The following is a 25,587-nucleotide window of genomic DNA, read 5'->3' on the forward strand; positions in this document are numbered from 1 at the left end:
ACTAAATCGATTCATCCGTTCGAGAGTTATCGTGCGCACCAGCCAGCCAGACAGACAGAGGGACGGACTTTGCTAAATCGACTCCAAATTGTCTGAAACACATTTCGTCTATAAAATAATCATAATTCACAGGCTGGGATCTAAACATTGAAAACTTTTTACATTTTTTAGGTTTAACGACATGCAATTAAAACTACACCAATTTACAAATGAATAAATATCATATTGTAAATTAAGGGAAGAACTATTATAAGAGTCAATATTACAGAAAAGTTTTGCATCGTCAGCAAACAATAATACTTTAGAATAGCGGGTAACTGATGGAAGGTCATTTAAATAAAGCACAAAGAGTAACGGATCTAAATGGCTACCTTGGGCACACCAGAATGTACAATTATGTTTTTGGAAAGAACATCACAAAAATAAACTTTCTGAGTACGGTTTTGTAAGTATGATGATATCCAAGATAGAAATAGGGCAGGAAATCCCATGTTATCAAGATTATAAACTAATAATTGATGGACGACCGTGTCAAATGCTTTACTAAAATCAGTGTAAATGACATCAGATTGACATTTGTTCGAGAAGCCATTATGTACATGACATATTAGTTCTAATAAGTTAGTTACAGTAGACCTACCACCAATAAAGCCATGATGAAAAGGCGAACTTACTGACGAAGCGAAATGCTTTAATCTACGTGAAACCATTAACTCAAAAAATTTTGGTATTGCGTTTAGTTTTGCAATGGCCCTATAGTTTTCAATGGCAGATCTACTATCAGATTTAAGCAACGGCACAATAAAACTGGATCTCCAGACTTCAGGAAAATATCCTGTAGCCAACGATTCATTAAAACTAAATGTAAGAGGAATGTATAGTTCATATGCACATAACTTTAAATTATATGCTGGTACACCATCAGGTCCTGGAGAATTGGAGCTTTTCAAAGATAATAAACCCTTTAAAATCTCATCCTCTGAAAGAACAATGCGAGGAAAATAATTTAATTTATTTAAATTATAAGGATAATTATTGGAATTTAATGAAGATTTATAATATGTATTTTAAAAAAAATCTGCAAACATGTCGGCTCTTTCACTAGAATCGCCTGATTCTTTACAACCAAATATCATACTAGAGTGAAATTCACGGACTTTGCGTTTTGAGTTTACAAATTTATAGAAGTACTTAGGATTAGTATGTATGTAGGTTATTTTTCATTCGAATTAGATAATTTGAATAACATTTTAGATTTTCGGCATTGTATGCATTACGAGCTTTTGAATAATTAGTAAAATTTACAGTGGAATTGCATTTTTTAAATTTTTTTCCATCCATTTTAAAACCTTTTCACCTTTCGTCTTAATTGCGATAATATTCATTAACAAGTAAGAAAAGCGTTAAGTTCGGCCGGGCCGAACTTTTTATACCCTCCACCACGAACTGTATTGAAGTGAATATGAACAATTAGGCCATGTTTATATTACAGGCTTTTGTAGGGTTAACCTTATTTATGAGGATTTGTTTGACGTATATATAATGGAAATGACATTTAAAACCCAGTGGGTTTGTTAAATCCGGTTATATATAAACGTACTATTAGTTTTATTTCGTTTATGAAAGTACTAAACTCTTCCTTTTATTGCAGGAGTAGTACATATAGCTCAACTGATAATACTCCCTTCAAAACAGTTAATATGGGGCGACATTTTTGTTCTTACCAAACATGGACCAATATTTACAAATTTCCGAATTGAGCGAAATACATCAAATTGGGCAAAACCGACTAGACCTAAACCTGGATATTCTGGATTTGGATAGTTAACCATATCGGGAGCGCCGTTCTATGGAGGCTGTATAAAACATCAACCTGTACCGATAAATTTCTGGAGGAAAGTTTCGTAACTCGAAGACTAAATACCAAATTTCAGTTATTCCCATTGAATATTGTGGCTATAACTTTCAAAATACCGAAAATTGGGAGGGATCTTTCTATGGGGGTATATAAAAACATGGAACAATACCGGAAATTTTCAGGTAGGAAGTTTTATACCACCAACGGAGATTAAATATTAAATTTCATCCGTTTCGATGGGATATTGATGACACAACCTTAAAATACCGAAAATAGGCAAGCACGCTTCTATGGGGTTATTTGAAGAAAAGAGCTTATACTGTTAATTCTCTTCTGCAATATTTTATACACCCATGGCAATTTAAATACTAAATTTCAGTCATATCGGTGGTATATTGAGGCCACAACTTTAAAAATACCGTAAATCGGAAGGTACGGTCCTATGGGGGTATTTGAAGACGTCGACCTATACCGGCACATTTCGGCTGGAATGTTCCATACCTCTATCAAAAACTTAAACCAAATATCAGCTATATTGGTGGAGAACGAGCTATATGTAGAAATTGGGAAGGAACCGTTCTATGGGAGCTATATAAAGACGTTGACCTATACCGACTACTTTCAGGAGGAAAGCTTTATACCCACTATGTACCAAATTTTAGCCATTTCGGTGTTATAATGAGGCTAAACCCTTCAAAACACCGAAAATTGGGATGTACCGTTCCATGGGGTGTACATTAAAGCGTGGACCGATACAGATAAATTTCTGGGTGAAAGTTTTGCATCCTAAAAGAGGACGAAATATCAAATTTCAGGCATTTTGGTAGTATAGTATAGCTAAAACCTTCAAAAATACCGAAAATTGGGAGATATCGTCCTATGGGGACTATATGAGGGCGTGTGACTTATACCGACAAATTTCATATGGAATATTTTATACCCCAAGTGAAGACTAACAACCAAATTTAAGCCACTTCGGTGGAATATTAAGGCCACAACCTTCAAAATACCAAAAATCGGGAGGTACCGTTCTATGGGGGCTATATGAAGGCGTAGACCTATACCTACGAATTTACGGGGGAAAGTTTTATACACCCAACGAAGACTAAATACCAAATTTCAGTTATTTCGGTGGAATATTGAGGCTAAAACCTGCAAAATACCGACAAATTTCATATGGAACGATTTTATACCCCAAGTGAAGACTAACCACTAAATTTCAGCCATTTCGGTGGAATATTGAGGCCACAACCTTCAAAATACCGAAAATGGGGAGGTACCGTCCTATGGGGGCTATATGAAGGCGTGAACCTATACCTACGAATTTCCGGGGAAAATTTTATACACCTAACGAAGACTAAATACCAAATTTCAGTTATTTCGCTGCGATAATGAGGCTAAAACCTTTAAAATACCGAAAATCGGGAGATATCGTCCTATGGGGTCTATATCAAAACCTAGACCTATATAAACATTTTATGGTAGAAATATTTCTTAGCCTGTGGAAACACAAAATACAAACTTACAACCGATTCTGTGGTCAATGGGACTAATACATTCAAAATATCTTAAAGTGACGCGTACTATATATGGGGCGTTATATGGGGGCTCTACCAAAACGTGGACCTATATAAACAAACTTTGGTAGAAATGTGTTTTAGCCTATGGAGACACAAAATACCAAATTACAACCAATTCGGTGCTCAAATGGGACTAATACATTCAAAATATCTTAAAATGACGCGTACTATATATGGGGGCTATACCAAAACGTGGACCGATAGAAATATTTTTTAGTCTCTGAAGACACAAAATACCAAATGACAACCAATTCGGTGGTCAAATGGGACAAATATCATAAAATTTCCTTAAAACGACGACGCGTCACGCGTCACTTTGTATTGGGGCTATACGAAAACGTGGACCTACATAGTCCGCTTTCAATACCAAAAAGTCCTACATACATATAATAGATTTCATCCACTTACTTCAATCCGTTCGAACGCTAGAGTGATTTTCACAGACGGACAGGCATACAGACGGACGGACATGGCTATATCGATGTAGAATTGCACGCTGATCAAGAATATATATAGTTTGTGGGATCTACAATGATTATTTCGAGTAGTTACAAACGGAATGACAAACTTAATCCTATGGTGGAGGGTATAAAAATGGTTTTTAAGACTCTCGAAGCATTCTAAAATGTAGGCTTACATCCATTTTAAAACTTTTTCATGAATTGTTTATAATTTTTACCGCATGCAATTTTTATGGTTTGTATTGCCCCTTCATTTTCACTTCATTTTGAAGCTTAAATATTTTCTCATGGGGAAGAGTTCCTTGCAAAATTTACTCGTGCGAAGAAAAAACGCAAACACCGACAAAAACTTTCTAAATTTAATTTTGTTGCCCTTTTTGAATTTTAGATTCAGTAGAAATAATACAGATATGATTTCTAAAGAATACGTTAGGAAAAGCCAACAAATTAGCCTATATGGGCCAAATATAGGAACAAGTTAGACATTTGTGCAAATTTTATTAATTTTAGTGGTATAGAAATTGGGTGCCACCGTGGTGCAATGGTATGCACACCCGCCTTGCTCGCTAAAGGTCGTGGGTTCGATTCCCCGGCCAGTCAATATCAAAACACTTTTTCAACGGTGGCAAAATACCCCTCAGTAATGTTGGCGACATTTTCTGAGTATTTCAGCCTTGTACAACTTCTCTACAAGTGGTGTCTTAGACACGCCGTTCGGACTCGGCGATAAACAGTAGGTCCCATATCATTGAGCTAATATGAATCGGGGTGCACTCATTGATATGAGAGAAGTCTCCCCTGTCCCGCCTGGGATGTTTGTGGAACAATTATTATTAATTATAGAAATTTACCCTCGTCGTGAAAAAAACGCTCTGGAGTCGGAGTCGAGCCAAAAATGCCTCGACTCCAAAACCCTGTATGCGACACAAAAATAAACAGATCTTTAGTGGCCATATGAAAAATATTTCACATCTTTAATAACCTAACGACATTTGGGCTTCTTCTTTTTTGGGCTTCAGTTTTGAAAGCGTCGATTCTAAAAAAAAATATTTTTTTGAAAAAATTTATGAAATAAAAAAATTCTCAAAAATTATTTCCTCTTGCACGAATGAATAAACTTCATCATACTAATAACCAAAATAACGTTTATTCCATTCAAATATTAGAAAAAAATATGAAAAAAACAACTTTGAAAAAAATTCAATTTTTTTTGTTAAAAATTATATCTTTGAAAAATGCGTTTACGACAACTATGATTCTCAGAATTAAAGAAAATTAGTGAGAAACATATGTTGGATATCTCATGTGGCTCTAAAGTTTATTTTCAATTATACATATATCTGCTTAAAGTGACATTTTGTGCGTAAGGTTTTTTCACCGAATCATCTTATAATTAAGATTTTATGTAATCTTATGTAGAAACTCAGTACGTTATAAAAAAGTCATAACCCATATGTACATATGAATTCCTTGACTACGAAAGAGGAAAAAGTTCGTTGAAAACCCAAAAATTGAAAAGATTGAGCGATTCTGAAGACCTAGGCATTTGAAAATCCATTCTACCTTCGGTTTCAAGAACAGGCGTTCTGTTAAAGGCATCTTCATATGTAAGTTCCCAGAAAAATGTTCGCGACAAATCATGAGTTGAATCATGGGTGCAAGTGACATGTCATCGACGAACATTCAGGTGAATCACCAATGACATTTACAAGGGAGTGACACACGTTTTCACGAATTCATTGTCATGGCATTTTGCACAAGTTCATTTTCATGGCATTGTGCACCAGTTCATTGTCATGACATCTTGCACCAGTTCTTTGTCATAGCATTTCGCACCAGTTCTTTGTCATGACATTTTACACCAATGCTTTGGATCCGGATTTTCATCAATCTGGAATAAAATGTGCAGTACAATTATGTTGTTGAACTAATAAGAATACAATGCACAGATAATTTCTATTACCAGATGTTATTTTTCTTTTTTATGTAATTTTCAAGATTATATATTATATTGATCTGCCAAAATCATATTTATCTCTTCCGATGGCTGCAAGATATTTCTTTCAACTTGGGGTTCCGTCCTTCCAATATTCGATAAATTATGTGTCAGCCAATCTCTGCACCAGGCTCATCATTTGGGAAATCTAGTATAAATTTGAATTCTGGTATGTTATTTTTAAACAACTTATTCTGTAATAGTTACCAAATTGTTCCATAAGCCGAATTAAGAATATATTTTGTTATTTATTTAAATATTTATTACAATTAAAAATTATAATAAACGTATAGCTAAAAGCACTAGCGACTACAGCTACCGGCTTAATATATTTCCAAACACACCGTCTTCCACTTTGTTTCTCCAATTTCGGATGCCATGTTTTGTGATATGATATTCAACTTGATTTTTCATTGGAGTTTTGTCCATCCCTCGGCTCGTATTTACATGCCTTCCTGCCGGAGGCATCTTTATCCATCCTGTTGACATGGTCCAGCCAATGAAATTATTGCACCTCGATACGTTTTACTATATCGGCTGGTCGGCGGGTAGAGCTCGCTGTTTATATATCGGATCTCTTTTATATTTCTTTTTAATATTCACAAAACGAAATAGGTTTCCAAACGCAAAATATATTTCTCTTTTGTTTTATAGCAATTTTAATTAAAATATGACAATTTTGCCACTATCGATGACTTTCATCTGACTTTTACTTTAATTTTAACAATTACTTTTTCAAGTAAACAATTATTCTGGTACATGATTTATTGACAATTTATTGTGCCGGTACTTATCAAATTATTTGAACTCATGACTATATTATAACATAGATCGGATCTTTCACCACTTCAATTCCACTCATGATAATTCGATGAAAAAGATCGGATTTTTCACGACTCCATTCGAACTCATGATAATTCAATGAAAAAAGGTCGCATCTTTCACGACTTCATTTGAACTCATGCAAAAGAACCAGTGAAATCATGATTTCATATGGAATCTTACTTACTTACTTAGTTGTCCCATTACAGAACATTTGTTCCATAGACCGAACTAAGAAAAGATCTCCATTCCTCTCTGTTTTTCGCTTGACTTTTTTTCATCCACTTGTATGCTCCATCGAAGCTTAGGCCTGCCGATTCTGCGTGCACCGCCATGTGGCATGTATTCATACCCCTTTTTAGCGGGTTCATCATCGCTCATTCTCATGATATGGCCTAGCCAACGCAGTCGTTGCATCTCGATACGTTTAACTATATTCATGTCTTTGTATAGCTTATATGGCTCGTGGTTCATACGACGTCGATATTCACGGTCAACGCAAATTGGCCCGTAGATCTTTCGAAGAATTTTTCTCTCAAACACACCAAGCACTGCTTATATGCTTGCGCAAGTACTCATGCTTCGGAGCCATACACTAGCACGGGTAGTATCAGCGTTTTTTATAGTGTTATTTTTGTTTGACGAGATGTGGCTTTGTTTTTAAATTGCTTACTTAAACCATAGTAGCATCTGTTGGCCAATACAATTCTTCTTCTTATTTCACAACTGATGTTGTTTGTTGTGTTTATGGCAGTGCCGAGGTAGAGGAAGTCTTTAACTACCTCAAAATTGTAAGTACCAACTTCCACAGTTAGTCCGAGCTCTATGGACGCTTTGCCCGTCGACACCATCAATTTGGTCTTTTCGCCGTATACCGCCAGACCCACTTTCGCAGATTCTGCTTCTACCTTCCTAAAGGTATCAGTTACTTCCTTTACTGATCGTCCCATGATGTCTATGTCTTCAGCATAGGCAAGTAACATGTGGCTATTGGTGTAAATTGTGCCATTTCTTTTGACATTTGCATCTCGCATTACCTTTTCCAGCAAAATGTTGAATAGGTCACACGAAAGGCTGTCTCCTTGTCTGAAACCTCTTTTGGTACAAAATTCTTCGGAGAGGTTCTTTCCAATTTTAACTGAGGACCTAGTATCAGTTAAAGTCATCTTACAAAGCCGGATAAGCTTTGCGGGGATACCAAATTCAGACATTGCATGGAATACCTTTGATCGGAGGGGACTGTCGAATGCTGCTTTATAATCGACAAAAAGGTGAAATGTGTCGATCTTCATCTCTTGGGTCTTCTCTAGGATTTGCCGCAGGGTAAATATCTGGTCAATGGTGGACTTGCCAGGTCTAAAGCCACATTGGTATGGTCCAATTATTTCGTTGACCATTGGCTTTAGTCGTTCGCACAATATCCCTGACACTATCTTATAGGCAATAGGGAGAAGACTTATGCCCCTATAGTTGGAGCATACAGTCTTATCTCCTTTCTTGTGGAAGGGACATAGGATGCTCAGGTTCCAATCGTCGGGTACGCGTTCTTTCTGCCAGATGGTGCTAACTAGCTGATGCATACACCTTATCAGCGCGTCGCCTCCGTTTTTAAACAGCTCGGCTGGTAAGCCATCGGCTCCTGCTGCTTTATTATTCTTAGCCGGTTGATTGCTGTTTTTACCTCATCTTGGCCGGGCGGTATACATTCTATACCATCTTCTGGGATTGGATCTGTAGTATCATCGTCTTCGCAACTATTGGATACCAGCAGATTGGAGAAATGTTCCTTCCATATCCTGAGCACGCTATCTGTATCTGTTACCAGATTACCTTGCTGGTCTCTACAGGAGGATGTGCCTGTACCAAAGCCATCTGTTTGATGTTTCACTCTTTGGTAGAATTTTCGGACTTCATTCTGGCTCCTGTACATCTCGATTTTTTCACACTCCCGCTTTTCCATTTCTCTCTTTTTCTTGCGGAAAAGATGTTTCTCTTCTCTCCTTTTCTCCCGATATCTCTCTCGTGTGCTACGCGTTGCTACTGATTGTAAAGTAGCAAAGTAGCTCTATATGCCGCCTTTTTCTCTTCGGTAGCAGCACGACACTCCTGGTCATACCATAAATTCCTTTGTGGAGGTCTCTGGAATCCAAGTATGGATTTTGCGGCTGTATGCATGGAGTGGGCAATATTTTGCCATTGTGTTGTTATGTTATCGGGACAAGGAGTGCTCGCGTTAAGCAATTGGGCTAGTTGAGTGGAATATGCTGTGGCTATCTGTTTTGTTTGCAGCCTATCGATGTCCAACTTCCGCGTTGTGCCTGTTCGTGCTTTATTTGCAACGTTTAGACGGGTACGTACCTTTGCTGCAACAAAGTAGTGGTCCGAATCAATGTTTGCGCCTCGAAACGATCGTACATCCAACACGCTCGATGAATGTCTTCCATCTATCACAACATGATCAATTTGATTACTTGTTCTTTGATCTGGAGACAGTCAGGTGCCCTTGTGAATATCTAGATGATTAAATCTGGTACTGCTAATTACCATGTTTTTTGCAGCTGCAAAGTTGATCAGCCTCATACCATTGTCAGATGTTTCACTGTGGAGGCTGAATTTCCCGACTGTTGGGCCAAAGATATTCTCCTTTCCAATTTTGGCATTAAAATCGTCTAGAATGATTTTAATGTCATGGGCAGGGCTGTTTCTTCTAAGCGCTAGTAAAACATATATTTGGTCTGTTCGTCCTTTTCTGCAGTGGGAGCATGAGCGCAAATAAAGCTGATGTTGAAGAATTTAGCTTTTATTCGAATTGCAGCAAGTCTTTCATTCACTGGGGTGAAGCTGGATACCAGATGTTTGAGTCTCCGACTAACTACAAATCCGCAACCAAACTCATGCTTTACGTCATGGCAGCTATAATACAGTGCGTCACCTTTAGGTGTTGTTGTGACGCCTTTCCCAATCTTTCGTATTTCCTGTATGGCAGTAATATCGGCCTTGTACGTCTGCCAATGCGAAGACTGCACCTTCTCTATAAAGAGTGCGAACATTCCAGGTGCAGATTCGCAGATCATGGTCCTTACAACGTTTGCGGGGTTCGTCAACTTTAGAGGGGTTTGTTTTTATTTTCTTTCGTTTTTTCATAGTAGGCTGCTTTTTCTAGGGGAGGGTTACTAACCCGACGCCCAAACCCAAGTTTTTAACGTTCTTATGGGTGAACGCGCGGCACATGTTAGCTCACTACCTTTAACGGGTGTTAAAGTCAGTTCCCCGGGTGACACCACGGGGAGGTCAGTGTCCACATGAGATGAAAGAGGGACCAAGATAAATCCTGGGCTTTGCCATGTTAAAACCGGTCAGGACCGTTCCTTGGTATCTTCCATCCCCTACATCACTTCCACTTAATTTTGCTGGGTTATTAAACAAGTGTTCTTAACCTTAAGTAATAAGAACGCCGTCGCTTATTCTCTTTGGATTCTTATAAACATAGATATAAATAACTTCAATAATATTGTCTTATATGAAATATTCTTAAATACGTTAATCGATAAAAAAATATCCTTGGGAAAAATTGCAAATTATAAAAATTTCAGATAATTTTGATCATGTCAATACACAGATGAGTTCAGTAGCACTTATTACAATGCCGCAAGATGTTTTAAAGGTCATGACATTTCTCAAAACCAACCCAAATCCATCAAACATATTGCAATACACATTTCATAAAGTAAATTATCAAATTAACATATTTTAAAAATTATTTCTTTAAATTATTGAAGAAAAAATACTTTCAAAAGATAACCACAGAAATAAAATAAAAAACTATCTCAAGTTTAATATCCACCAAAGAAAAAACTAAAACTACACTCACTCATACATATTTTATTGGCCTTTTGCTATAATTAATTGCTTGGCAGTTTTGCGAAATTTTGGTAAGATTTAAGACCATTGCATAGCCAAAAATGAATAATGGTTTTCTTTGGCCAAACAGAGAAAAAATACGTCAAAATAAACTTTACCGCTTTTGATAAAGCAGAAGAAGAAGAAGCAGAAAAACCGCATGCATGCAAGCAAAACGTCAAACGTTTCAAAGGCGAAGAAGATGATGATAATGATAATAATAACGATGTTGGGCAATAGGATCAAATGCTGCTTCATTTCTTTTTTGGCGTTTTTTTCTCCTATCAACTTCTTGGGTTTCATGCCCCTGGCTGACTGGTTGATTGCGCCTGCATTGTTGGTATGGATGATATCGTTGGTCATGGACGCCATAGAATAAATGGATTTTTGATAGACAGTCGGTCGGACGGACAAACAGACAGACAGTAAGCAGGTACCGCAAACTCCGAAAACCAACATCAAACTATTCCCCCACACCACTTTGAACAGCAACAGTATTCCAATTTTTTCTTAGCTGAGGTTGGCCAGCAAAAAACCATCAACCAATTCGTTGTCCCAAAAAACCCTTAAATTCAAAAAGCACCAACACGCACCCATCATTCGTCGTCGTCAGTGCCCACACTGTGAACGGCGCAAACTCTGTTTTGTGGTTATGTTTTGGTGCTTAGCCTTTGCAATTGGTCTTGTTGTTGTTTTTGTGCCATTGAATTTATCATCATCCACTCCGCCTTTTTTTGTGGGCCCGCATATTACGTTATGTTACGCTTAGATTACTTTTTTGTTATTGGCCAGTTTTTGAACGGGTTACACAAACCCACACAAAAACAAAGACTGACGACTGCTCCCAATGTACGTGCAACTCCGAGAGTGCATTTGTGTTTCGCACATTTACTCATGGTTACGGAAAAAGGAGAACACGACATGGTAACGGCAGAAAAAACGTATTGTATTGCCCCATTGGGGGAGAAGAAGACAGAAAAAGCAGCATACTGAACAGCAGCAACAACAACATCACCACTCACACATACAATAAAACCAACACACCAACGAACTTGACTGCCAGCTTACGCAGCTAGCTCAGGTCAGAGCTATTTACGAAGATAAAAAAGAGTTCGATTTGTATTAAACTCACAAAAACTAAGAGAGTTACTGTAAGAGCAAAAAAACATGCTCTTCATTGTTGCTCTTTTTGCTGTGCTGGATGCCAAGTTGTTATTGGAGTTTTTGCTCCAGCACCACCCTTTTGGATCCGGCGAGATTTTTCGTTTTTTCTTTGAGTGGTATTTCAAACACGTGCTTTACTTTTATGCACAATTGCAATGTTTTACAACACTTTGGTGTTTCGCCGGTTTTTTCCACTCAACGCCTTTTTTCGGGTGTAAATTCTGTCAATAAACAGGAGAAACGTTTAGGTGAGATAGCTATTTAGCAGATTATAGCCGAAATTCTCTATAATTTAGCTGTTGGGGAACTCAACTTTTACTATGTCATACAGAAACGTCCTTATAGAGATTTATTGAAGGCACTCGATGTGCCTGGGAAATCGGAGTAACTTATATGGGGTCTACAAGAAAACGTGGACCTACGTTGACAAATTTTTGCAGCCAATAAGATTGTAAAATGCGACTAATAGATAAAAAACATCTTAAATAGGGAGGTGCGGTTATATGGGCGCTATGTCAAGACATTGACCCAGAGACCAAATTTTCAATGCCAAGGTTCAATTGATATAAAAAAGATTTAAGCCAAATTTTGATACCCTACGTTAATTGTTTCGGCATTTAAAGAGTTTTTACTCAACATTTGTGTAAATACTCGGGTATTTAGCCAAGTATTTACCCACAAAGTATTGTTAAACTCTCTATTTTGAAACGATTTCACAACTGGCATTGAGTTTAAGAAGTATTGATGGTTCAAGATAGTAAATACCCAAATAAATACCCACAAATGGGTATTTACCTGCAATTTACCCAATTTACCGGGTATTTACCCACTGTCCATCTCTGAGTCTCTGAAGCCGCCTATCATGTATGTGATCAACAGAGTTTCCTTATCTGTACCCCAAGGGGAGGGAACACGCGACTTGAGAACCTTTTCCTTGCTTCTTATCTTATCGCTGATAGCTGTTGCATGCTCCGATGATATGAATAAGCTATCGAATGTGTCTCTTAATTTGTGGTCGGAGTTCTTACTCCGTCGACCTGTACATTAAAGGACCTACCTATCTTCACCGTACATGTGATGAAAAGCGTGCCAGTTGATTTGTTAGCTAAGGAACGTACAAACTTGAGTGAATGAAACTATGAAGTTTAGCGATGCAATAATTTAGTTTAAAGCATGCATCATCTAAAATCGGACCTGATGCATTATCGTGCACCATACGCATAAGACACGATTTTTTGCCGTCTGGTGGTTGTGATCCAGAGAGGTAGAGGTTGAACGAACTCTTAATATGACACCTGTTTTATGATCCAATGTTTCTAATTCCACTGAAGGCTGGGCAAATGTAGTGCCGCGAGAACCGTCCTTTCACACAACTTGGTGGTTCCTCTAAGCCTTTACTACTGACAAGAGAAAATATATCGGCCCTGTCTGTTTTCCAGGACTCTGGAATACTCAAATACTCAGGAATACTGAATACTCAAATCAATATCAACGTGGTGATCCGGTCCGGGTCAATTGCTTTGGATGATTTTGGTTTCCGAATGATTTCAGTACTGGAAACATGTTGTGCTTAATCTAATACGAGTCGTTTTATTTAAGGCTGAGATAAGCTCAGTCGTCTCTAAGGTCAACTCAAGGGCCCACAAACCTGATTACACGAGTTGTTTTAGTTCAGTTATTTATCGGTTATAGGCGAGTGCTGGCGGTGAACTGGTTACGAGCGAGTAGCAGAATACAGGGGGTATGCTGGCACAATCTGTCTGGCTTCTAGCGGTGAGCTGGCTACGACCGTTAGCGGTGCTGAGCGGTTAGCTGGCTACGGGTGCCGAACGGTAAGCTGGATACTAGGAAGTAGCTCGTGACGACCTCTGAACAATTAACTGGATACGAGCCAGTAGCGAGATACTAGAGTTGAGCGGTAAGCTGGCCACAAGCGGGCAGGCTACGGACGACTAGCGAAATATGTTCAACTAGTCACCCAAACAGCGGAGGAGCTGACAACGAGCGGAGGAGCTGGCAAAGAGTGGTTAGCCGGTTATAAGAAGCCGACTTCAAGTAGAACTTTCAAAAAGTGTGTATGTAGCTGGCTTCAAGCTGGCTACAAGTAAGAATCTGGCAAAGAGCGGTTAGCTGGCTACTAGAAAAGAGCTGGCAAATAGCGGGACGAGTACTATTGGTTTTTTAACAGGCTACTAAGATTAGGCACATGTCACGCATCACTCCACATGTACTTACTCCAGTTCTCGACAACTTCAATGATGAGATTCCGAGCATCTTACCTATCTGGGTTTACGATGTGAATCAGAATTATTTGTAGAAGTGCACTGACGTCAATATTTCAGACAGTGAAGGTAGTAGAATGCGGAATGAATTTACAAAAAAGTATCAACCGGCTATGTTTTTTTGTGGTCATTCTTTTGGATAGATAGCGTGCCCACCAATTATAACCGCTAGACACCGTATAATTAAGAGCTTTTGAACCATTATATCAGGAAGCATGGCCTTGTCCACCTGTGGAAAAAATTTCAAAAGGATCCTCGAACAGAACTTAAACTTCACTTAAACAAAAATGTTCAACTTTTGTGAGGGAGGTGGTACCCTAAGGAGTAGACCGATATGACTTATTTTCGAACATAAATTTAGTTTTGACAAAATATTACTAGATTCAAAATTTGGACCAAATCGTGCGTACCATGTTAGCGAATATTTTAGAATTTTAGTGGGGGAAGGTACTGGAAGAAGTTTGGACCCACACAGTATCCGGTTCGAGAGTGGTAGTGCACACCAGCCACTACACATGAGCTGTGTTCCAGAACGAAAAAGTTTTTACAATTTTTACGACTTTTACACATTTTACTCGAAAAAGCGTTCCCGTACACAAAAAAGTTGTAAAATGTTCACTTCTCTTTAAACAAAAATGGCGCTGAATGACGCTCTCATTAAAAACTTTTTACTTGACAAATTTGAGCGTGTAAAAAATAGTAACATGGTTGCCGGCGTCTGATTGGCTGATACGCCGACCTTGACATTTGTTCCAGTTTTTTTAGACGTATTTTACATTTTTCCGTTCCCGAACTATTTCAAAAAACTTGTGTGTGAGAACAAATTTTTTGCATTTCTCTCTTTTACGAGTTTTACCATTAAAAAGTACGGGAACGAAGCTTTGGTGGGTTTATGGACTTGCGCCTCAAAAAACTGTACTTACGATGGTACAGTTGACCTCGAGTACAACCTAGGGCCCTCGAGTACAACCTATTGCAACCTAAAAATCAGAACGATTCAAGAGGTTTTAAATTTCACTTTTCTGAAATTTGAAACAGTGGTATAGGATATCACATGATCATCCCCTTGCTACTATTGCTCTCACTTGTTTTGACGTATTTGTTTTTTATAGAAGTCCTGCAAGTCTTCTGCTAGAAGTCCACTGGTCTTCTCATCTTATCTTCTATGAGAGGGCCCATTGTACTACTATGAAAGACCTTGTGGTCTTCTATGAGAAATGCTACTGATCATCAACATGAAGACCAACATGTTTTCTACATAAGACCTAAGATCTTCTATGAGGAAACATACGGGACTTCAAAGAAGAGATTAGAACAATTTCTGTGAAAAGACCTAATGGTCTGCCTATGTGTAGGCTGGTGTTCAGGATAAATTTTGAATATTTTCATAAAATTTTTCATTCCACTCCTTCGGGTACAATTCCAGAAATTTTCAAAATGTGTGGGCTTATGTTAAGTACTACAAACATTTGGATTGATCAAGTTTAAGACCTGGTCTTGAATTGCTTATCCCAGGTAGTACGTACGATCCGGATTACACTTACATAAATTTATAAATTTTGTCAGTTGCATTAAACAATCCGAAGAGGTTTTTATTGTCATATCCCACATTCTCGAACAAAGTTTTTCTACTTCAGAACCTCTTATACAAACGTTAAAATGTTGATGAAATATGTATCCAGCAAAAAGTTTGCCTCCAAAGAGGCAGTTAAATAATATGTACAAGTGATTTGGAAGTGCATCAAATTATGCATTTTCTCTCATGATTTTTACAAGAGCGTGACTACTGAAAGATGCACTCCATTGCACTGCATTTTAACTGACCATTTGAGATTGCATTTTAACTAACCCTTTGGGGGTAGCAGTCGAAAGCACGTGTTTTGATACATTCGGCGGAATGTGTGCAAGCCATTACAAAATGTCCCAGAACAAATAAAATGCATTTATTATTTGTGTAAAACAAAAATATTAAGAACTTTATTACATTAACACAAATTATGAAAATTATCCATTGAATTCAACCATGCGTGTTTCCTCCGCTCTCCATTTAATCCAAGCTGAACTGTTCTTACTTCATCTGCTAAATGGGTTGATATTGTCTTCCCATCACCAGTTAAGATTTTGACATGTACTCCAAAGGCATTCCATTGGGAAATTTTCTTACCGAAAAAATGTTCGCAAATTGAATATTTTTTATTTTATTATTTTATATTTACAAATTTTTGGAAATGTTAACACGCTTATCTCTTTTTGGAAAATGTATGCCGCTGCCTGTAGAGATGTATAAACTGATTTATGTACTTGTAGGGATCTCTAACAACTGCTAATAAAATGTAGCGAACGGAGTGCCTTTTTCACGACTCCGTTTGGACTGCATCCGGATGCTGTTAAATTGTGAGGAATTGGAGTGCCTTTTTCACGACTCCGTTGAAGTGTATCCGGATGTTGTCAAAATGTGACAAGTGGATGTGATTCTTTGGATTGCATCCAAATGCAGTTAAAATGTGAGGAATGGAGTGCCTTTTTCACGACTCCGTTTGAACTGCATCAAAGCATGCCGTGAAAGAACTAGTCAACATTGCACTGCTTCCAATTTATTTTGATGGGTATGCAGAGAAATGCTATTACATCATGGTGAGATCTCCTTGCATGTTAAATTATCGGCATTGCCTTCACTCACCGTTCACCATCTATCTGTGAAATCAATAAAGAGCTTTTAGGTAGGTTATTCAAATTTAACACAGAATTTGTATCCAACCGAATTTTAAAGTGATAATCTGAGCGTATATACCTTTACATATACTTCGGCAAAACCGACTAAAACTTTCTAACTTGCCTCTGTTGCTACTTTTCGATGTACGAGTAAGATACAGCAGAATCAATATGGAACATGCATTACAAAATACCTTAGGGAAAACAAGATATAAGCATATATCGACGCCTCCAAACAATAGTATGCTAAGTCGACTTAGCATGTTTTCAAGTTCTTTACATTTTTATATTTAACTTCCTTTAACTTAAATTCTGTCAAATTTTGGTAATGCTCGGACAATCCGAACAGAAGTCATAAACAAATATTTCCTTAGCATGTACTGAAGGTCAAAGAAATTTCCAAACTTTTAGAGCTTGTCCTACAAAACTCGCTTTTCAGAATTAGCAAACTATTATTTGGAGGAGTCGAACGTCCTTTAACTTAAATTCTGTCTAATTTTGGTAATGATCGGTCAATCCGAACAGAAGTTATAAACAAATATTGACTTAGCATAGTACTGAAGTTCAAAAAAATTTCCAAACTTTGAAAGCTTCTCCCGCAAAACTCACTTTTTAGACTTAGCATACTATTATTTGGAGGTGTCGATATGGCCCAAGTATAGGAAAAAGTTAAAAATGGTGCATGTTTTATTAATTTTCAGTGGTATATTAAATACCCTCGGAGTCGACTCCTGAGTCGGAGTCGTGAAATAAACTGGCCTGGAGTCGGAGTCGAAGCATAAATGGCTCGACTCCGAAGCCCTGGTTATGTTTGTTTAAAATTCTGTCATCCTCGTTTAACTTTTGCAAATTACCGAATTACTTTTTGCAATATTCTAAAAGCAAAGAATTTCAATATCGTTCGCAAATGAAAAAGATTGTCATACTGTTATTTCAGCAAAAATTGCATTGTCGTTGTTATAATTTTTATTACAACTTTTATTGCCAGTGTTGGTTTTTTTTTGTTGCTATGCGTTCAAACTTTTTGTTTGTTTTAGAAAATGTCTCCTTTTTCTGCACAATTTTACAATTGAAAATCATGGCGTTTTGTGGTGGCGATAAAAAAAAACCCTACAAACTATGTGTGTTGGTCGGTCGGATATTGCATCCAATAAAAAATTATATATGAAGAAGAAAATGCGTTATAATATTGAAATGTGGAACAGTTGGCATATTCACTTACTCAGTGCTTCATTTTGTTGTTGTTGTAGTCCAACAACTAGCCATCTATCCATCCATCCATCCAACAAGTCATTCATTCATTTATTCTTTGGTTCGTCGTCCATCAAGTCATTCAGCCATTCATTACGTGTTTAGGTTTTTATTAGTTTCAATTTTAAAATTGTTCACACTTTTTTGTTGCATTGTTGATGTTGCTGTGGTCGTCTTTGTCACTTGCGGTGGTGTGGTGTTTCTTACGGCGCACTTTGTCAGCAATATTTGAAATTGAAGAGAAAGAAAAATTGAAGTTGAATTTAGTTTTTTTCCCTTCCATTGTTGTAAAATGTGTCAATTAAATTTTATTTGTTAATTATTACAGGGATTATTATGTTTTTATATCAATATTTATTTCAATGCCGACTTTTCTTTTAACATAATTTTTTAAAACCTTTTGCCGTCGGGTGTGGAGTAAAAGGAGCACAACTTGTGGTAATACCAATGTTGAGATATGTTATTTTGCCGTCGGAATGTTTTTATAAATGCTACTATCAAAGGGTATTCAGATTAGCGTATAAATGGACCTTTTTATCTTAGGTTTGAGATGGTTAAGTATATTTTACAAATATGCAACAGGGCATTAAGATTACTGCCCGCTATGTCCAAGTAGGGATTTAACAAACTTCTTTAGCTGGATAATACAGAACACTACAGAACATTTATCCTATAAGCCGAACGAAGAATAGATTTCCACTCCTCTATATTTGTTGCTTTACTTTCCCTGTTTAGAATTTCATGACTTTTGATCTTATCTTCCACTTGTTTTCTGCATCGGAGAATAGGGTTTCCTGTTCTACGTGTACCGCCATGACAACTAAAGTTTGGGAATTCCCGACTTTTTTCATTCCCGGGAAATCGGGAATTTACGGCACAACGGAAAATCGAATTCGAGGGTCATAGACATAAGAGAGAGCAAACAAAAATAAAATACCTACTCTTTCGATTTATTGTTGTATCGTTAGCTATCTCTTTCGAATAATGTTAAGGGTAAACTAGCACCAATATATATTATATAGCAGCTGTTCAAGAATATCTATATGTATACTAGGGTTATGACTTTTTGACATTTTTCCTCAAAAATGATTTCCTGTAGCAGGGATGAATGAACTTTTGCCTATTAATCACTATGCTATCGTTTATTTCATTGAAATATAAAAAAAGTTCACGCACATATCGATTTTAAAAAAATAATTATTTGAAAAAATACATGAAATGAAAAAAAATTTTTTCCAAAAAATTATTTTTTATTGCACGAGTGAATAAATATAAGCCTACTAACGTTTATCTCATTCAAATTTTAAAAAAGTCGCGAAAAAAGTCACTTTTAAAAAATTTTTTTGTTTTTTGTTAAAAAATTATATTTTTGAATAAAAGCATTTACGACATTTTTACGATTCTCAGAATTAAAGAAAAATAGTGAGAAATAAATTTTATGTAATTTTAATTATCTAATTTTCAATTATATATCTGTTTTCAGTGACTTCAAAAATTGTCCATAATTTTGATAAATTCAAATTTTAAAATAATTTTGTGCGTGAGGTTTTTTCACCGAATCACCTTATAATTAAGATTTTATGTAATCTTATGGCAAAACTCATCACACTATGATACAGGGATATGAGGTTGTAAAAAAGTCATAACCCTAAACCAAAACCAATTCTTCCGGAAGGCTTCTTTCATATCAAAGATTTCTGTTCTATTCTATTTTTTAAGCCACCGACTTAGGACGTTCTTCTTGTGGTTCTAAGAGCGTGTCGAACATAAAACACAAGGCTGACCTTTTGTGCACAAGGCTTCACAATTGCACCCTCGTGGCACCTAGTACATATGTACGAGGGCAGTTTGAAAACTTCTTAGCCTAGCACAAAAAGCGCGGTATAAACAGAAAAAAGTTAAGTGTTTTGGAAACTTCCATCTCTGTTATGAACACATGATAAATTTTGTTTCGATCTGGCAACTCCTTCATATAGAAACAGGTGTTCAAAAAAGAAAAAAGACGCAAACAATGGACTGAAGCTGGAGGAAGTGTCCCAAAGAAGGCAAAAACAATTCAATCGGCTGGTAAGGTTATGGCAATGGTTTTTTGGGACTTCAAAGGTATTTTATTGATTGACTATCTGCAAAAGGATAAAACAATAAATTCAGAGAACTATTGCAAGCTTTTGGATCAATTAAATGTACAAATTCGAGAAAAACGTCCTGGCTTACAACACAAAAAAATAATTTTTCATCAAGACAACGCACCAGCACACAAGAGTGTTTTAACAATGGCTAAAATCAACGAATTAAAGTACGAGTTGCTTGACCACCCACCTTATTCTCCTGATTTAGCTCCCAGTGACTTATACTTGTTCCCAAATCTAAAAAAAATCCTTGCTGGCAAGCGTTTTACCTCAAATGAAAATGCAATTACAGTTGTAAACCACTATTTTGAAGACCTTGAGGAAAACTATTTTAATCAAGGGATAGAATTGCTAGAAAAGCGTTGGACTAAGTGTATTGAAGTTTCAGGAGATTATATTGGAAAATCAAAATATTTTTGAAAAACTAACTATTCTCTTTCATTGATAGGCTAAGAAGTTTCCGAACCGCCCTCGTATGTACATATATGGAGCGTACATATATGAACATGCATACCATAGTTATTACTGACTTCCAATCCTAATATACGTTTTCAATATTGCATACAATAATTTTGGAGAAAACAACAATCGAATTGATCACAGCTTTTATATCTTAGCAAATCAATAATCTTCAAAGATGCCACCAATAAAAATTTAGACTAGAACAACAAGGAAATAGCTTCAAAAAATGTACATGCTAGGTTTTGTGATACAAATTTTTCAGATTGTTCTTATTCTTGGACGTGGCTAACTAAAAATAAAGAATTATGTGAGTTAAATTTATACAGACTTTAAATTCCAGAAAAAAATACTAAATATAGAATTGACCAAAATAAATATACTTTTTATGAATTATCGTGATTATACCTTAAGTATAGTACACATTGACAAGCAAAACTGACAGTCATCGAGGTCTATTTCGTGAATATCAAACCCTAACTGAAAATTGTCTTTTGTAATCTCTAAATAATACCGTATATATTGTATTTCAAACGTTTTTAGCTAAATAAAAGTTTTTATTTGTCGGAAAATCGTCCAAAAAGTACGTTGACTGTCAGTTTTGAATGATAGTGTGTACTCCCCTTTACACCACTATGTGGAAAGGGTATTATAAGTTTGTTTTGGTAAAAAATCATGTAACACCGCGAAAGATTCGTCGGAGACCCCCAATGTGGTATACCAATCTTCATATCTCGACGAGACAAAGCGATTTCGAGATGTGTGTATGTCCGCCCGTCCGTCTGTTCATTATAAATTGTAATCAAACTCCAGGCCGCAATTATGGACCGATCGTAACGAAATTTTGCATGGAGGTCGGGTTCAGACCAGAATAGGTCCCTATTTTTGTTAAAAATGATCGTGAAATATTTAGCGGGTGAAATGGACCAAAAACATAATTTTTATCCAATTTTGTAGCGGCTCTGTATGTCGCAATAATAATCCGATCAACACATATGGTAAGAGCATATCGCTCATTTACTCAAAGAGTGACATAACTCAAAAAATGCGTTTTCTGAGTTAGCAATTTCTATTTTTTCTACGACTTCCACTTTATCTTGTGTCAAATTTTCATGTCGATATCTCTAAAACTCAACGAGTTACAGGTTATTTACTGGGAGTTTGACATAAATCAACAAAAAAGTTTTCGGTGTTTATGAAGCACTAAAACACTTCAAATCATGCTTGATCTTGCCCAGAAATTTAGCACTGATATCTGGCTACCTCTTCACAAAAGATGGTCCAAATAGCTATTTTATTTTTTAAGTTGGGATGTCAAATTTCAATCGGCAACTTAAAACGCGTTTTTCTCGCAACTTGATTTTTTGAAATGTGTCACTCTTTGAGTAAATGAGCGATATGACAAAGAAGTAGCTTGCAATTTGAAATGCCGATCAGATAATATTTAGAGGGTTAAATGGACCAGAACTTTTGTGTGAAATTTGTGAAAAATTTTAATATACAGCTTATATCTTTGTTCCTGAAAGACACATTCTTCCCTGGTGAGTTATATTTGGAAAACGATCTCTTGACCTTTGCACTGATGTCGATTACGTTGATGTACGTGATCAGGTAACAGAGCTACAGCCGAATATATCCAGTTTTTTGTTTGTAGTGTATTAATTAACACTCTAAAGGTCGCAATTATAGCTCAATTATCACGAAATTTTGCATGAGGTAAGAGTTTAGGTAGAAGAAAATGCCTATAATTTTGCATGATGATCTGATATTATTTAGCGGTTTACTTTTGTATGAAAAATATACAAATTTTATTTTTGGTCCATATTTTCATTCCTGGAGGGCATATACCGCCAAAGTAGCCTACATATGGAAAAATAATTACTGATCTTTCCCCTGATGCAAATTGCAATAATGTGTCTGCTAGAAAACGCACCTACTGCCTGATATATAATGTGTTTTGTGTAGAGAACAACAATTTCCTGCCATGCTACAAATTGTCTCTATCATGACAGAGAAATTTTCAGTTCAGTTGTCAAATTGGATTTTTATACAAATATTGCAACATCGGGTCGCCTCGCCACCTATTTTATACCTCAGGATTTAGGGTAAAGGGGATACAAACAAAATACGACCAAAGATGTGTCTCATCGAAATATTCATTTTAGACCCCAAGTACACGCACAGAAAAAATATTTTTCGCTTTTGTTGGAACAAAAATATATGTTTTGGTTCCAAAAATGTATTTGTTTTGTTCAAACATTGTAATCCAAATCCAAAAATACCATCTTTTGTTCCAAACATAGAAAACAAAAACAACTTTCGAATTTCCGCAATATTGTTAAAATCGTTAACAATACCGATTGTAGGAACTATCATAATCTAATTTTGTTTACAAAAAGTATTGTCAATACAGAAAACCAGCCCAGAAATTTTTGATTTGAGTGCATATACTTCTCATATACACTTTTCGCATAACTTGGATATAAATGTCGCGTATAATATTGCAATCATTGATGAACACAATACATGGTTTGCTGCATTGGCTGACAACAAAGACAAACAAAAAGCCACAAGAACCCACCACAACATAAGGAATAATTAAACACCATAACAAACATGAAAAGGAAAGAAGAATGAAACAAAACAGAAACAAATAAAAACAAGAGTCTCACAAGTACATACACACAAAAACAAAGGTAAAGGCAGCATGTCATACAAACACACCACAACTCACCAAAATTGTTTTTTCAACACGGCATCGAATAGCGAGAGAAGAGAAACAAATTTTCGAAGAAAAGAGAGAAATATTGTTCAGTTGACACAAACTATTTTTGGATTTACAATACTACATGAGGAATCCAACAATATGTTAACAATACATATTTTACTCTTGGAATATTGTTGGATCAAACATATTTTTTTCTCTGCGTGTATATATGGACGAAATTCGTTTCAGTCAATTTGGAGTCTTTTTAGCGCTGTCCGTTTAACTGTCCCTCTCGAACGGATCTACCGATTAGAACCAAATTTTATACAACGTAATATTTTGCTCATAATTTGTTTAAGTTCGAATGTAGGCTATGTCGGTCCACACCTCCCCCAAAAAAGTTCAAAATTGTTTTCGAAAAATTGTGTGAACGATAACTGGCGAAGTGAGCAATCGATTTGCTCCAAACTTTCCATATACTATTATTCCTTCCAGATATAGATCGGATAAGACTAAATCGGCCCTTAGGGTACCTTCCACACAAAATTCGGAAAAAGGAAATTTATGAGTCCTCTCGAATCGTTTTGATTTTTTTTTCAGCAGATTGTACATTCGCCACCAATCCGTAAGTTAACTCTCAAGGGGATTTTCTGATTGGTCGAAACTTTACACGTCGTATTATTTCATCCAGTCATGTGTCAGGTCGGAATATGGATTATATCGGTCCGTCCTTCGAGTACCTCCCACACAAAAATTTGGGAAAAGTGAAGTTTGAGAACCCGTATCGGATCTATTTGATTATTTTCTTTTTTTGTAGAAAGTTCTTTTTACGGTCCCTATTCTGGTCCCTTTCCCGGGGTAAGTCATACTTCCTGAGATAATAGTTCAGAAGTTCCAAAAACCCCTGCCCCGGCTCCAACTAAAATTACAAATCTGAAAAAATAATTCTCAAATATTTCCAAAATTCAGATTTTAGCTTACTAAAATTGATTTGGTATAGCCCCATATTACGATACCCACAGATTCCACGCATTTTAAAGCAAACTCGTGTTAAAAAATAAATATATTTTTAGAGGCTGAAGGTATATCACCGTTAGCGCATCTGACTTATACTATCTTCTTTGCTGTATAATTGAATATGAATAATTATACCCTACACCACTATGTGGAAAGGGTATTATAAGTTTGTTTTGGGAAAAATTCATGTAACACCGCGAAATATTTGTCGGAGACCCCCAATGTGGTACACCAATCTTCATATCTCGACGAGATAAAACGATTTTGAGATGTGTGTCCGTCCGTCCGTGTGTCCGTCTGTCCATTATAAATTGTAATCAAACTCCAGGCCGCAATTATGGACCGATCGTCACGAAATTTGGTATGGAGGTCGGTTTCACATCAGAATAGATCGCTATTTTAAATGGTGATGATCGTGAAATATTTAGCGGTTGAAATGGACCAAAAACATAATTTTTATCCGATTTTTTAGTTGCTCTGTAAGTCGTAATAATAGTCCGATGACCTCGAAAATTCGAACAAGGTAACAGTATATGACAAAGAAGATGCCTGCAATTTGAGATGGCGATCAGATAATATATAGAGGGTTAGATGGACCACAACTTTTGTGTGAAAATTGTGAAAATTTTTAATATACAGCTTATATCTTTGATCCTGAAAGACGCAATCCTCCCACGTGAGTTATATTTGTAAGCCGATCTCTTGATCTTTCTATTGATGTCAATTATGTTGATGTACATGATCAGATAACAGAGTTACAGCCTAATATATCCAGTTTTTTGTTTGTAGTGTAATCATAAACACGCTAGAGGTCGCAGTTATAGCTCAATAGTCACAAAATTTTGCACGAGGTAAGAGTTTAGGTAAAAGAAAATGCCTATAATTTTGCATGATGATCTGATATTATTTAGCGGGTGACATAGATCATTACTTTCGTTTGAAAAATATACAAATTTTATTTTTGGTCCATATTTTAATTCCTGGAGGGCATATACCGGCAAAATAGCCTACATATGGAAAAATTACTACTGAACTTTCCCCTGATGCAAATTGCAATAATGTATCTGCTAGGTAACGGGCCTACTGCCTAATATATAATGAGTTTTGTGTAGAGAACCAAAATTTCCTCCCATGCTACAAATTATCTCTATCATGACAGAGGAATTTTCAGTTCAGTTGTCCAACTGGATGTTTAACGACCAAAGATGTGTCTCATCGAAATAATGGTTTTAGACCCTAAGTATGTTTG

At 36.4% G+C, this 25,587-nt stretch overlaps 1 protein-coding gene across 2 annotated transcripts in view; it reads right to left on the bottom strand.

Annotated features, from left to right (window-relative positions):
- rn (rotund) overlaps positions 1-18,329 on the bottom strand; it is a 464,377-nt gene extending 446,048 nt beyond the window's left edge. For both annotated transcript variants that reach the window (XM_073987532.1, XM_073987524.1), the window contains exon 1: positions 17,998-18,329. The gene's annotated coding sequence lies outside the window, so the exon portion shown is untranslated. The remainder of the gene's footprint in view (positions 1-17,997) is intronic.
- Positions 18,330-25,587: the final 7,258 nt, after the last annotated feature.

This window comes from Musca autumnalis, unplaced genomic scaffold, assembly GCF_047663935.1.
Source record: "Musca autumnalis isolate F117 unplaced genomic scaffold, ASM4766393v1 scaffold_1, whole genome shotgun sequence".
In the NCBI taxonomy this organism is placed as follows: domain Eukaryota; kingdom Metazoa; phylum Arthropoda; class Insecta; order Diptera; family Muscidae; genus Musca; species Musca autumnalis.